Consider the following 12,240-nt stretch of genomic DNA (forward strand, 5'->3'; position numbering starts at 1 on the left):
GAGTCAGGAAAGAGGAGGGAGAGGAAGCCAGTCTCAGTGGGAAAAGAACTTGTGTGTGATGGTAGAGTGGGATTTCAACTCATGTAGCCTGGGCCTAAAGCCCAAGCCCTCTCCTCTTGACCACACAGCCTTCTGGGCTAAAGGCCATACTGGTTTAGGGGCGAGGGTCCTTCTCAGGGCAAGATAGAGCCAGGACATCTAACACTTAACATTCAAAATCTCTCCACCTTCAGGAATGACTGCACCCCAAAAACTAGACCCTTCCTTCCCCAAACACAGTGCCCTCTTATCCTCAAGCAGTACCATGGAATCACAGTTATGAAGTGACTCATCCAGGGTCTAAGGTTCATGCTTCTCTCCTTCCTCTTGCTCAGCTTCCTCAGAGGGGGGCCATGGCAGGATGGTAACCAGAGAAATGGCACCCAGATGTGCAGGGCTTCTTAGGAGGTGCCCCCAGAGCTCACAAAGTACATTCATACACCTGGAATCCTCCCTGGGCAGGTACGCATGGGATAATAACAGCCTTTCACTGGACACTCACCCTGCGCCAGGTAATGAGAAAGTCTTTTATATTCTGTTTTCATTTGCTGAATCTTCCTTCCAGCATTCACAAAACAAGTGGATTTGATCATCCCTATCCCTTAGCTGAGGAAGAGAAGGGTCAGATAGTTTCTGAAACCTTCTCCAAGTCACACAGCAAGTAAGCTGGAATCAAAATGCAAACCAGGTCTACCTGACTCCAGAGATTTCACTCTGGAAAACAAACAAAGAAACAAACTCTGTGAGCAAAAATGTTTCTGGGATTTCACAGGGATCAGTGTAAAACCCCAGATTCAGTCTTGCAAAACCCATTGGCTTTAAAATAGATGGAAGAGAAGTGGCTTAGAGACAGATCATGTGTCCAGTAACTGAGGCTTTATTTGACCACATGATGGTGTGACCCAGATCCTCAAAGCCACACTAAGAGCAGTTGGTGAGTGGGTGGCCACCAAGAGACTAGAAGTGGCATTGGGCTGACCTCGGTCCAGTCCCTACCTATGCATGCAAAGCTTGAGAGGTCTCTGATGTTGGAATAGGCTGCCTGTGAGCAAGTGAGTCTCTGGCACTGGAGGTATGCAAGGATGCATGCTTATCAAGGAAATTGTAAAGGAGACTCCTGCCCTGGATAGGAGGTAGCTGAGCAGGTAAAGTGAAGCCCAGAGAGAGGAAGGAACTGTCCAGAGGGTCCATGGTGCATTGAGGGCAGGACCAGATCTCTGTCTGCAGAGTCTTAGAGGCATCATGAACGTGGAGGAAAGTGACATGCAGGTCACTCTTGGCTTGAGTCACCACTTGAATTAACAGCTTTGCATATTCTACCTAGTGTTTCCTCGCCCAGACCAAGGCCTCAGATTTGCAAAGTGGGGGGTGGACATTGTTAGGCAGTAGGGGGTTGGAATTCTCTTTTGCAGGCCAGGCTGTGTGAGCCATAAACATTTGTCATAGAAACCATGGATTTACAGGGACAAAGAGCCCTGAGCACAGGAACAAATGGACTCAAGGCCCATAACTCCTCTCCATCAATCTTTTCTTCTGGATTGTGCAAGACTCTGGCTATTGCATACAGCGGCTCCTGGCAGCCTCGAGTGATGGACAGGGGTAGCGATAAGAGGCACATTTCTGGGAAGAAAGAATGTGGTTGGCCTGGCAGGATGAGGTCGAGGGAGTTGACAGGGAGCCCAGATATAAAACAGACCCTACACACAGAGATATGTGGACAAGGCACTCCAGTATCCAAGTTGGGATAGGAGGCAAAGATTGGCCAAACTATCTCCAAGAGAGGGCAATTTGGAAGGGGCAGGAGTTGTAGCAGTGTTTCTTCTAACTATTGTAAAAATTGTATTTTCAGCTGCCACTTTTTATGGAATCAACAGCAAACTTTATTTCTTTTTGGAAAATGGTTTCGCATTGGGGGATAATGCGTGAAGGTGCTTATCCTCCACATGTAAAGGGCAGGCTCAAACTTGAAATTAGACATTATAGGGACTCTCCTGGGGCTTTGCATCTTGACAAAATAAGACAAAATCAGAAATAACGAGAAGAAGACAATCAACCACAGCTGGTTGCATGCATCTTAGAAGCAATCCTCTGCTACCTGAGAGCTCTTAAAGCACTGCAGTGAACAGAAAATGCAGCTCTTATCTGGCTTGAAACATAAATGTATTGGCTCAAATAACTAAAAAGTCCAGACATAGATGTTGACTTGGGGTTTGGTTTTTTCCTTCCATCATCTCTTGGCTGGGCCTCCTGTGACACTCGCTCCACCCCCTGTGACATTGGCTCCATTATCTACACAGGTATTGTGTTCATGGTGGCAAAATGGTTGCAGTAGCTCCTTCGTGCATCCCTCCAGGGTCAGACCTGGTGGAAAAGGGCAAATGCAGGGTTTGCTGGACTGAGGTTAAATTGCCTACCCTCTGTCTTGAGTCAGCCACTCTTCCCTGAACCCATCACTGAAACCAGGAAGAAGGAATGTACCAATATTTTTAGACAGAGGGCTTATGTTCCAGCCCAGGCATGGGGGTAAAGTCAGCACCACCAGAATCATGTGGATGGAGAATAGTGGGTGGATGGATCCACAAGTGACAGTTGAGGGGTGCTGGAATCATTAGTGTGAGAGAATGACAACAGGTAGCCAAAAAAATCAACAAAAGTCCATTGTAGCCTGGGCAGGTGGCTCATCTACAATCCCAGCACTTTGGGAGGCTGAAGCAGGAGGATGGCTTGAGACCAGGAGTTCGAGACCAGCCTGGCCAACATGGCAAAACCCTGTCTTTACTAAAAATATAAAAATTAGCCAAGCATGGTGGCACATGCCTGTAATCCTAGTTACTTGGGTGGCTGAGGCACAAGAATCGCTTGAGCCTGGGAGGCGGAGGTTTCAGTGAGCCAAGGTTGCGCCACTGCACTCCAGCCTGGGCGACGGAGTGAAACTCTGTCTCAGAAAAAAAAAAAGCCCATTGTACTTTCCAATATATTCTTTCTCCTTTTAAGTTAGTCATAGTCGATCGTACTTTCCAATATATTCCAATTCCAATTCCAATATTTTTGTATATTAGCTAAGATCAGTTTCTTTCGCTTGTACTCAAAGAACCCTGAATAATAACTGAAACTTGAGCTTTGTCAGCTTGGGTGGAGATTTGATCCTGTGTCACAGAAATAATAATTGCCATCCCATAACAAGTGCATCTCTAAAATCTTGGCTCATTTGGGAAGCAACCTTACTCAACAGTTTCCTGACTGGTGCTAGCATGGGGTTAAAATACCTTGGCACCAACAGGCACCCTCCCATGGCTTTCAGTTAAAATAAGAGAAGATACACACCGGAAACCCATCCCAGCCAGAGCTCTCTGATAGACAGAATCTAAGTCTTGGAGTCTAAAAGAAATCAGTATGAATCCTGACTTTCTCAAACTCAAGCCATGAGACTTTAGGTAGGTCCCTTAATCTCCCCAAGGTTAAATTTCCCCCTCTGTAAAGTGTGGATGATAAGAGTCCTTACCTTGCCAGGGTGATTGTGAGGATTAAATGAGAAACAATGTGTGAAGTGCTTGGCACATTGCATAACCCATGGAAACAATCTTTTTTTTTTTTTTTTGAGACGGAGTCTCGCTCTGTCGCCCAGGTTGGAGTGCAGTGGTGCCATGTTGGCTCACTACAAGCTCCAACTCCCAGGTTCATGCCATTCTCCTGCCTCAGCCTCCCGAGTAGCTGGGACTACAGGCGCCCACCACCACACCCGGCTAATTTTTTGTATTTTTAGTAGAGACAGGGTTTCACTGTGTTAGCCAGGATGGTCTCGATCTCCTGACCTCGTGATCCACCCGCCTTGGCCTCCCAAAGTGCCGGGATTACAGGCATGAGCCACCCCGCCCAGCCAGAAACAATTCTTAATCCATCAGGCATGCTATTACCGTCATCATTGTATTAGTTTCCTCTTGCTGCTGTAACAAATGAATACCAAGGCAGTGGCTTAAGACAACACAAATGCATTGTCTTATAGTTCTGTTGTTGAGAAGTCCTAATGGGTCCCACTGGGCTAAAAATAAGGTATCAGCAGGGCTGGGTTCCTCCTGGAGGCTCTAGGGAAAAATCAGTTTTCTTGTATTTTCCACCTTCTGGAGGCTACCCATGTTCCCTGGCTTAGGTTCCCCTTTTCCCTCTTAAAGTCAGCAATGTTGCACCTCTCTGACTTGGCTTCTGTTGTCATGCCTCTTTCTCTGACTACAGCTGGGAAAAGTTCTCTGCTTTTAAGGATTCATGAGGTTAGAGTGGGTCCACCTGGATAATCTAGGCTAATCCTCCAATCTCATGGCCCTTAACCTTAATTACATCTGCAAAGTTACTTTTGTCAGGTCCGTAACATATTCACAGGATCAAATGATTAGAAAGTGGACATCTTTGGGGGTCATTCTGCCTAACACACACATCATTACTATCTTCAACTTCATTATCATCATTACAAAGCAGTTGGATTACCCAGAACCATGCGTAGTTTGCATATCGCATGACTATAAAAGATAATTTTACAAAATACAATGAAATCTAGCAGAAGTGGTTCTAAAGGAATGACAAGAGGACAATTTACTTGGTAAGGTGGCCAGTGGGCAAGACTGAGAAACTGGTTGCAGTGACAGGAATCACATTTCTGAACCAAAAGCAAAACATCAAAAGGCCATGGTCTGACAAATGTGAATACTTAAGTGGACATTAGGTGAGCATACTGGGAAGATGTAAGAGGGGAAGTGGCCACAGTTGTAGAAGCAGATTTTGGGGTGATCCCATTAAAGTAAAACTTAAAGGCTACTATGCCAAAGGGCCAATTTAACAAATGGAAAAAATATGTATCTTTCAAAATGTCAGACTTCAAGGAGAAAGGTTTGTGACAAATTAAGAGTGTGAGATTTGAATATTTTACACTAATAACCACAGTGTTTCATCCCTCAGTAGTGACTCATTTTGTTCTCTCTCTCTCCACACCAACCCCATCTCTCTCACACAGACACACATGCTCCCTAGTACCCAGGGCTCCCAGGACTCATGCCTTGGGAAGTGAGAGGACTCACCCTGAATTCATGAAATTCAGATAAAGTGGGAGGCGCATCAGGTTGAAGGGAATCCAAGGGCCATTTCCTTGGGAATTTCAGAAAGAATCTGGGAATGTTATAAACATGGTTGATGCTTTGAGAACACAGGTTCTAATCTGGATGAAGTCTTGGCATGTTCTTAGAGTTGCCTGGGGCTCCAAGCTTTGGTGATTGGGAGGCTTTCATGGATGCAGAGAAGAAACACTACCCTGTGACAAGCATCACTGCTGAAATCTATCTGTGGGCTAAGCCTCTTCATTTACTTAGTATCTGAGAAAGGAGGAGAAGAGTGGCTTCCTGTCATTTGTCCAATCCAATATATACTTGTCAAGAGTCAAATATGCTGAAGTCATTCTAGGCCCTGGAATACGAGGTGAGCAAAGCAGACTAAATCCCTATGCGCTGGGGCTTATTTTCTACTGTCCACCTCTCCTTGGTAAAGTTCTACTCACCTTTGAGACCCACCATGGAAACCACATCAGTCATTCATGCATGAACACATTCCTATATTCCATCAACATCTCTTAAAAATCTACCATTCTAGACACTGAACCTTGCAGAGGTGTGAGAAAGTCTTTCCCCCAGAAGCTGAAGTGCAGAAGATAAGAGGTGATAGGTAAAGATGTACACACATGGTGTCATGGGGGCAAGGTGAGAAGCAGAACCGGTGCTAGGAGTATAGATTGGCCAATCCCAGACCAAGGGCAGAGGCATCCTTAGAGGAGGTCTCCCCGGGGCAGAATGTCAGGAAAGGCATCCCCAAGGGATAACTGGGTCAGGGTGGAGTGGGGCTGGTGCTGTGGAAGCCCTCAGTGTGGGACGGCTCATGGGGTTTCAGGGAAGCCTGGGAATCCAGGTAGGTGGAAGATCAGAATGGGCAGTGGTGGGGAGATATGGGTGACAGGGAGAGCTGGAGAGTGGAGGGCAGCTACCGGGGGCCCTGTGGCCACATTGCAGATACTCTTTTGGGACAGAGGGCCTGGGGGAGGGTGAAAAGTGCCTGTCTTGGTGACTCCCACACCAGTGATTATGCATTATGACAGTTTGACCACAAAAAAAGCACCCCATCTACCCCCGACCTGTTTGAGGAAACGGTTAGCCACAGAAACCCTGAGCCCTAATATTGAACAATCCTTCCTCTTTTGAAACTGGGTAGCTGCTTGCCTGCCTTTGCAGCTAAGGGCAGCTGAATCTACCTGAGGACCTATTAGGATGTTTCCTCGCAGCTAAAAATCCCGCCTTAATAGTATACTTGTCAATCCAAGATTGTCTCAGCATTTCCTGTTTTTATTCTATAAAACTGACTCTCCTTTCTAACACCTTTGAAGCCCTGCTGAAATGAAGGCGACAGCAGGCTACCTCCCTTGCTGCAATTTTATGGATAAATGTCGTTTGTTTATTTGATCTTGGATGCAGTGTTGTCTTTGGCACTAGAAAGCGCGACATGAAAGATTCTATCACGATGAGAATACTACTTACTGAGGATTCGCAATGGGCCACTGATCAGCACTTCATATAATCTGCACAAAATCTCCCATTAAGTAGGTACTCTTGCCTTCATCAGCATCATTTTCACTTTATAGGTAAAGAAAGTAAGGTACAGAGATGATAATGAACTTGCCCAAAGTCACACAGCTGGTAAGTGATGAAAATGGGATTTGAACCCAGACAGCCTCAAGATTCTGCACTTTTCCCCACTATACGATGTGGTTCTAATGCTGATGAGGTTTTCCTTCACATTTTTGAGGGCCTGTAGCATTTTTTGAGTTCGGAAATGACGCGCGAGAATTTAGACCTCTGATGGACTGCCTCACCATTCCTGAGGGATGATTGGGTGAGGGTGGGAGGCTGAGGCGGGTAGTCCAGACACGAAGCCCAGGCAGAGGCCCCAAACCAGTGCAGCGGCAGCTGGGATGGAGGCAAGTGTGAGCCATGAGAGACCTTATCCAGTAGGCTGACACTTTTCCAGGCTGGAGTCTTTAATTCCAACCACAGAACTTGGAAGGACAGATAGGTAGGACAGATAGCATTTTACAGAAGATGAAGAAACTGAGGTCAATGGTGGGTCACTCGCCTAGAGTCACTCAGCAAACTTGTGGCAGAACCAGATTCCAAGGATTCACTGGCTCTCAGTTGTGGACCTGGAGGGAAGGTGCAGCCCCAGACACAAAGCTGGAGTCCCAGGACATACCTGTTGCTTCTGCCTGTGGGGTGTTTGAGCAGCTCATGCTCTAGCCTACCTGCGCCTCATCACAATAGTTCCTGAAAGGGACATTGGAGTTAGAGTTTGAAAGGCACATTTATATAAAGTGTCACTTTGTCTTCAGGCCAAATGTGAAAACTGGATTGTGATTTCCATTTTGTGGATGTGGTTTGGGGGTTAAGCGATAAAGCCAAGGAGACGCAGCTGGTAGATGGAGCAGCTAGGTCCAGTTCCTGGCTTTGAAGTCGAGGGGGCATTGACTGCATGAACTGCCTTCATTATCCACTCACCTCATTAAGAGCATTGGCAAGACTGTGAAATTGACCCTAAGCATGTGCGTGCTTTCTTTAAAACATAACTTAAAGGGTAAGTGTAAAGATTCACAATGCACTGGAAAGTGGGGGTGAGGTCTAGCAGGGCCTTTTCTGATATTCTGAGAGGTCATTTAATCTTGTCTGGTCTGTTTCCAGGCCCTGCAAGGCACCAGGCTTGCTTTGACTGGCTGCCCTCAGAGTGTATGAAGATGAGAGTGTTATTACAATCCAAAGTCATTCATTGGCCAGTGCTGGTAAACTAAAATCCGAAACGTGTGCAAAATGCGTTTTTTCTTTGGAGAAGGTGACATCTCATCTGAGTGCCTCAGGCCCCTGGAGGATGTTATCTGCTGAGAAGAAATCACACATGCCAGGTTACCCGTCTTTTGGTGATTTCTTCGAAGTGTGGCCGCACCTCCCTTGATGACTGCTGGGGGGTGTAATGAATTACCCACTTGCGGGAGAAGGCTGGAGAATTTGCTTTACCAGAGATACAGAAGTGGAGGGAATGCACAGATATTGAAGTGTGTGTGCACGCATAAGTGAGTTTACATGCTTTGCATGCCCCTGTGTGCGCACATGAGTGCATTTGTGTGTGCACAAGTGCATTGATGTACACACATGTGCATCTCCAGCCCTACTGAGGTCTCACAGAGGGGCAGATCAAGACAGTTCCTTAGAAACAACTACTAGCAAGGCCTTTATGGAAGTGGCCTGGCCCTGGGAAGCTCAGAGCATCAGATTGTGAAGCAGAATTTTACATAATGACTCCAGGAAAGGATGTGGAGTAATGGAAGGAATACCGATTTAGAAAGCAAGGGACTAAGCCCTGTCTCTGCTCCCAGACTACTAGGCGACTTCAGGAGACTCATTAACCTCCCGAGCCTCGTTTTCCCCACTTGCGAAGCTGTGAAACCCAAACTCCTTGCCAAGGTGTTCCAGGCCTGTAGTGGGCGCTGCGGTGCGTGACTCTCCTTCAGGACTGAGCCCCCTGTCTCCCAGCTGCCGGAGTGTGGGCAGCTTGTGCTCCTCAGAAACGAAGAGTCCTTCATCCAAGGTCACACTCCCATCCCTAGGGAGCAGCTAGCCGGAGACACACCCATGCAGGTGTCAGGCCCAGCCCCCGGCCTGATACCTCTGCAGGCCCTCCCAGCTCTATGCTCCCTGCGGGGCCAGCAGAGACCTTTCTTGTGAATACAAGGCAGCCCGGCTTCTCTGCTAGACTTCTGCTTCCCTTTCACTCCTTTTCAAACGGACAGTCCCAAGAGCACGTCCCGATGACGCCCCTGCCTGCAGACTTCCATCTCAGGAGATCCCAGACCAACACCCCAGTGGTCTGCGCCTCGGTGATGGCCCCTCCTCCACTGTCCCTCACTCTGCTGAGGGCTGTGCAGCCCTTCTCTTCATCAAAGCACACTCAAGCCTCAGGGCCTTTGCACCTTCCTTCTGTAGAAAACTCTTCCCCCCACCTTTGTAGGTGGCTTCCTACCATTTAAATCTCAGCGAAATGGTCATGTCCTCAGCAAGGCCTTCCCTGACCCCATCTAGGGTTCCTCCCTCAATTAATCTGAATACATCACTGTTTTATTTTTTTTCAAGGTCTTTATCACTCCCTGATATTACGTTTGTTAATTATGCAGTTGTTTATTTTCTGTCACCCACTCCTTTGAAATGAAAGTTCCCTGAGCACGGGATCTGCAGCTTGGCTGCTGCCCCATCCGCAGTGCTAACAAGTGAACCTGGAACAAGGTAAGCCCTTGACAAATATGTGTAGAGTGAATGGGAGACAAGGTGGTACCAGACAGGGTCCTTATCCTAGGATTTGGGACATCCACGCACTTGGGTGGTGCATTAAGTGTAACAGATAGCTGCAAGTTGTGTGGCTTAAAGCAACAAGGACTTATCCTGGCACTGTTCTGGCGGCCGGAGTCCCAAATGAAGGCGTTGGCAGGGCCGTGCTCTCCCCGAAGGCTTGCAGAAAGAATACCTCCTTGCTTTGCCCAGCGTCTGGTGGCTGCAGGGGTTCCTTGGCTTCCTTGGACACATCATTCCTTTTTTTTTTTTTTTTTTTTTTTGAGAGGGAGTCTTGCTCTGCTGCCCAGGCTGGAGTGCAGTGGCGCGATCTCAGCTCACTGCAACCTCCCCCTCCCGGGTTCAAGCAATTCTGCCTCAGCCTCCTGAGTAGCTGGGATTACAGACTCCCGCCACCACGCCCGGCTAATTTTGTTGTTGTTGTTGTATTTTTAGTAGAGATGGGGTTTCACCATGTTGGCCAGGCTAGTCTCAAACTCCCGACCTCGTGATCCACCCCTTTGGCCTCTCAAAGTGCTGGGATTACAGGCGTGAGCCACTGTGCCCAGACACATCATTCCAATATTCTGTCTTGCTGGTCACATTGTCTCCATCTTCACATGGCCTTTTCCTGTTCTCTATGCCTTCCCTTTCATCTCTCATAACAGCACTTGTCATTGGATTTAGGGCCCACCTGGGTAATCCAGGATGCTCTCATCTCCAAATCCTGAACTTACTTGTCTGCAAAGACCACATTTTTTTCCCCTAAGAAGTTTACATTCATCGATTCCAGAGATTAGGACATGGACATACTGTTTGTGGAGCCACTGTTCAACCTATTAGAGGCAGGAATAAAAATCCATCTTCATTTTGCCTAACTTTTAACCAATATTTAGGATTTGCTTCAATCATGAATACAGGCACAGAGCAAAGTCCCCTCAGCGGTATCTATCAATTTGTCATTAGTTGATATCACAGAGATTTTTGCCATAGGAGAAAAAGATGCTCATCATTTTCATAAACACAGCCCTTATCACACTCCCCATTAGTTCTTGTTATAGAATCTGATACTAGAGAGCCCGTATGTTGTTCTTTTACCAATTTGTTTTTAAACTAGTTTGAAAGGTTGGGCATGGTGGCTCCTGCCTGTAATCTGAGCACTTTGGGAAGCCAAAGTAGGTGGATCACTTGAGGCCGGGAGTTTGAGTCTAGCCTGAGCAACATAGCAAGACCCTGTTCTACAAAAAATTTTAAAAAGTTAGCTGTCTCAAAAAAAAAAGAAAGTTAGCTGAACTTGGTGGTGTGTGCCTGTAGTCCCAGCTACTTGGGAGGCTGAGGTGGGAGGATCACTTGAGCCCAGGAGTTTGAGGCTGCAGTGAACTAGGATCATGCCAATGCACTCCAGCCTGGGCCACAGAGTGAGACCCTGTCTCAAAAAAAGGAAAAATAAAATAAACTAAAAATAAATAAACTATTTTGATGACCATATTGCAACTTAATTGGTAGCTCTCTAGTCCTGTGTATTTTGTTTTATGCATTGGCAAACATTATTCTGTGAAGGGAACCACAGGTGTTTTGGGAAAGCCAGAGGAGGCTAAGAGCATCTGGATGGAGGGTCTCAGAGGTGTTTTGAGTTTGTTTTTTTAACCTTCACAGGTTAGGCATTTTTTTTTTGATCATATAGTTTACTATTGATTTTTTTGTTTGTTTGTTTTTGATCAGTAGTAACACTATCAGAGGCAAGACAATGAGCTCTCTCTCTGCGGTCAGTACTGAGACCCAAGAGCAGAGGGCTGGGCTTTGAGAGAGGAAATGTTCAATGCTATGATTCTTTGCATCTCTCAAAGATGTTTCCTGTTATCCCATGATGTTGACAGAGCACAGGGTGGCAGATCATATAGAAAGCACTTTGGGATCCACAAAGAAGAGAAGCAATTCCACTTTGAAGCCCCCGCACCCATAGCTGGCTGGTGAACAGTCACCAAATGAAGACACACATGAAAGACGGTGTGTGTAATGGGCCAGCAAGACATCGCTCCTATTCAAGGAAAGAACCCACAGAGAACACCTGCAGCTTGTTCCCTGAAAAGCTGCTTCCCATAGTCCAGGGGCAAGTCAAGGCTGAACCAGCTTTGCAGAGCACAGAATTGTTCTTGTTAAAGCCTCATAACTGTGAGCCACTCCAGGGCACGGTGGGTCAGGCAGCCATGGCCCATTAAAGTGGGTGATAAATATTTCATACCCTGGGCTAGAGGGCACCACTGGCTTCTGCTCACTTCCTAGCTGTCTGCAGCTCTCATGGACTTGTCTCTCCATTAACTGTGAGAATTATGTTAAAGCCAGACCTATACCAGGTCAGCATTGCTATCTTGCCTGCAAAACAGATTAGATGACTCTCAAGACCTATGTCTATCTACCCAGAGATTATTGCTCAGCCTGACGTATTTTGATGACACAGATGCTAAGCTTTGTATTTTATTTGTATTTTATTTTATTTTTTGAGACAAGATCTCACTCTGCCACCCAGGCTGGAGTGCAGAGGTGCATTCAAAGCTCACTGCAGCCTCAACCTCCCAGGCTCAAGTGATCCTCCCACTTCACCCTCCCTTGTAGCTAGGACTACAGGTTCACACCACCATACCGGGCTAATTTATTTTTGTTTTTGCAGAGAGGAGGGTCTCACTATGTTGCCTAGGCTGTTCTCAAACTCCTGGACTCAAGTGATCCTCCCTCCTCGGCCTCCCAAAGTGTTGGGATTACAGGTGGGAGCCACTGCACCTGGCCCAGATGTTAAGCTTTAAAGAGG

Source organism: Pan paniscus, chromosome 7, assembly GCF_029289425.2.
Source record: "Pan paniscus chromosome 7, NHGRI_mPanPan1-v2.0_pri, whole genome shotgun sequence".
Lineage (NCBI taxonomy): Eukaryota > Metazoa > Chordata > Mammalia > Primates > Hominidae > Pan > Pan paniscus.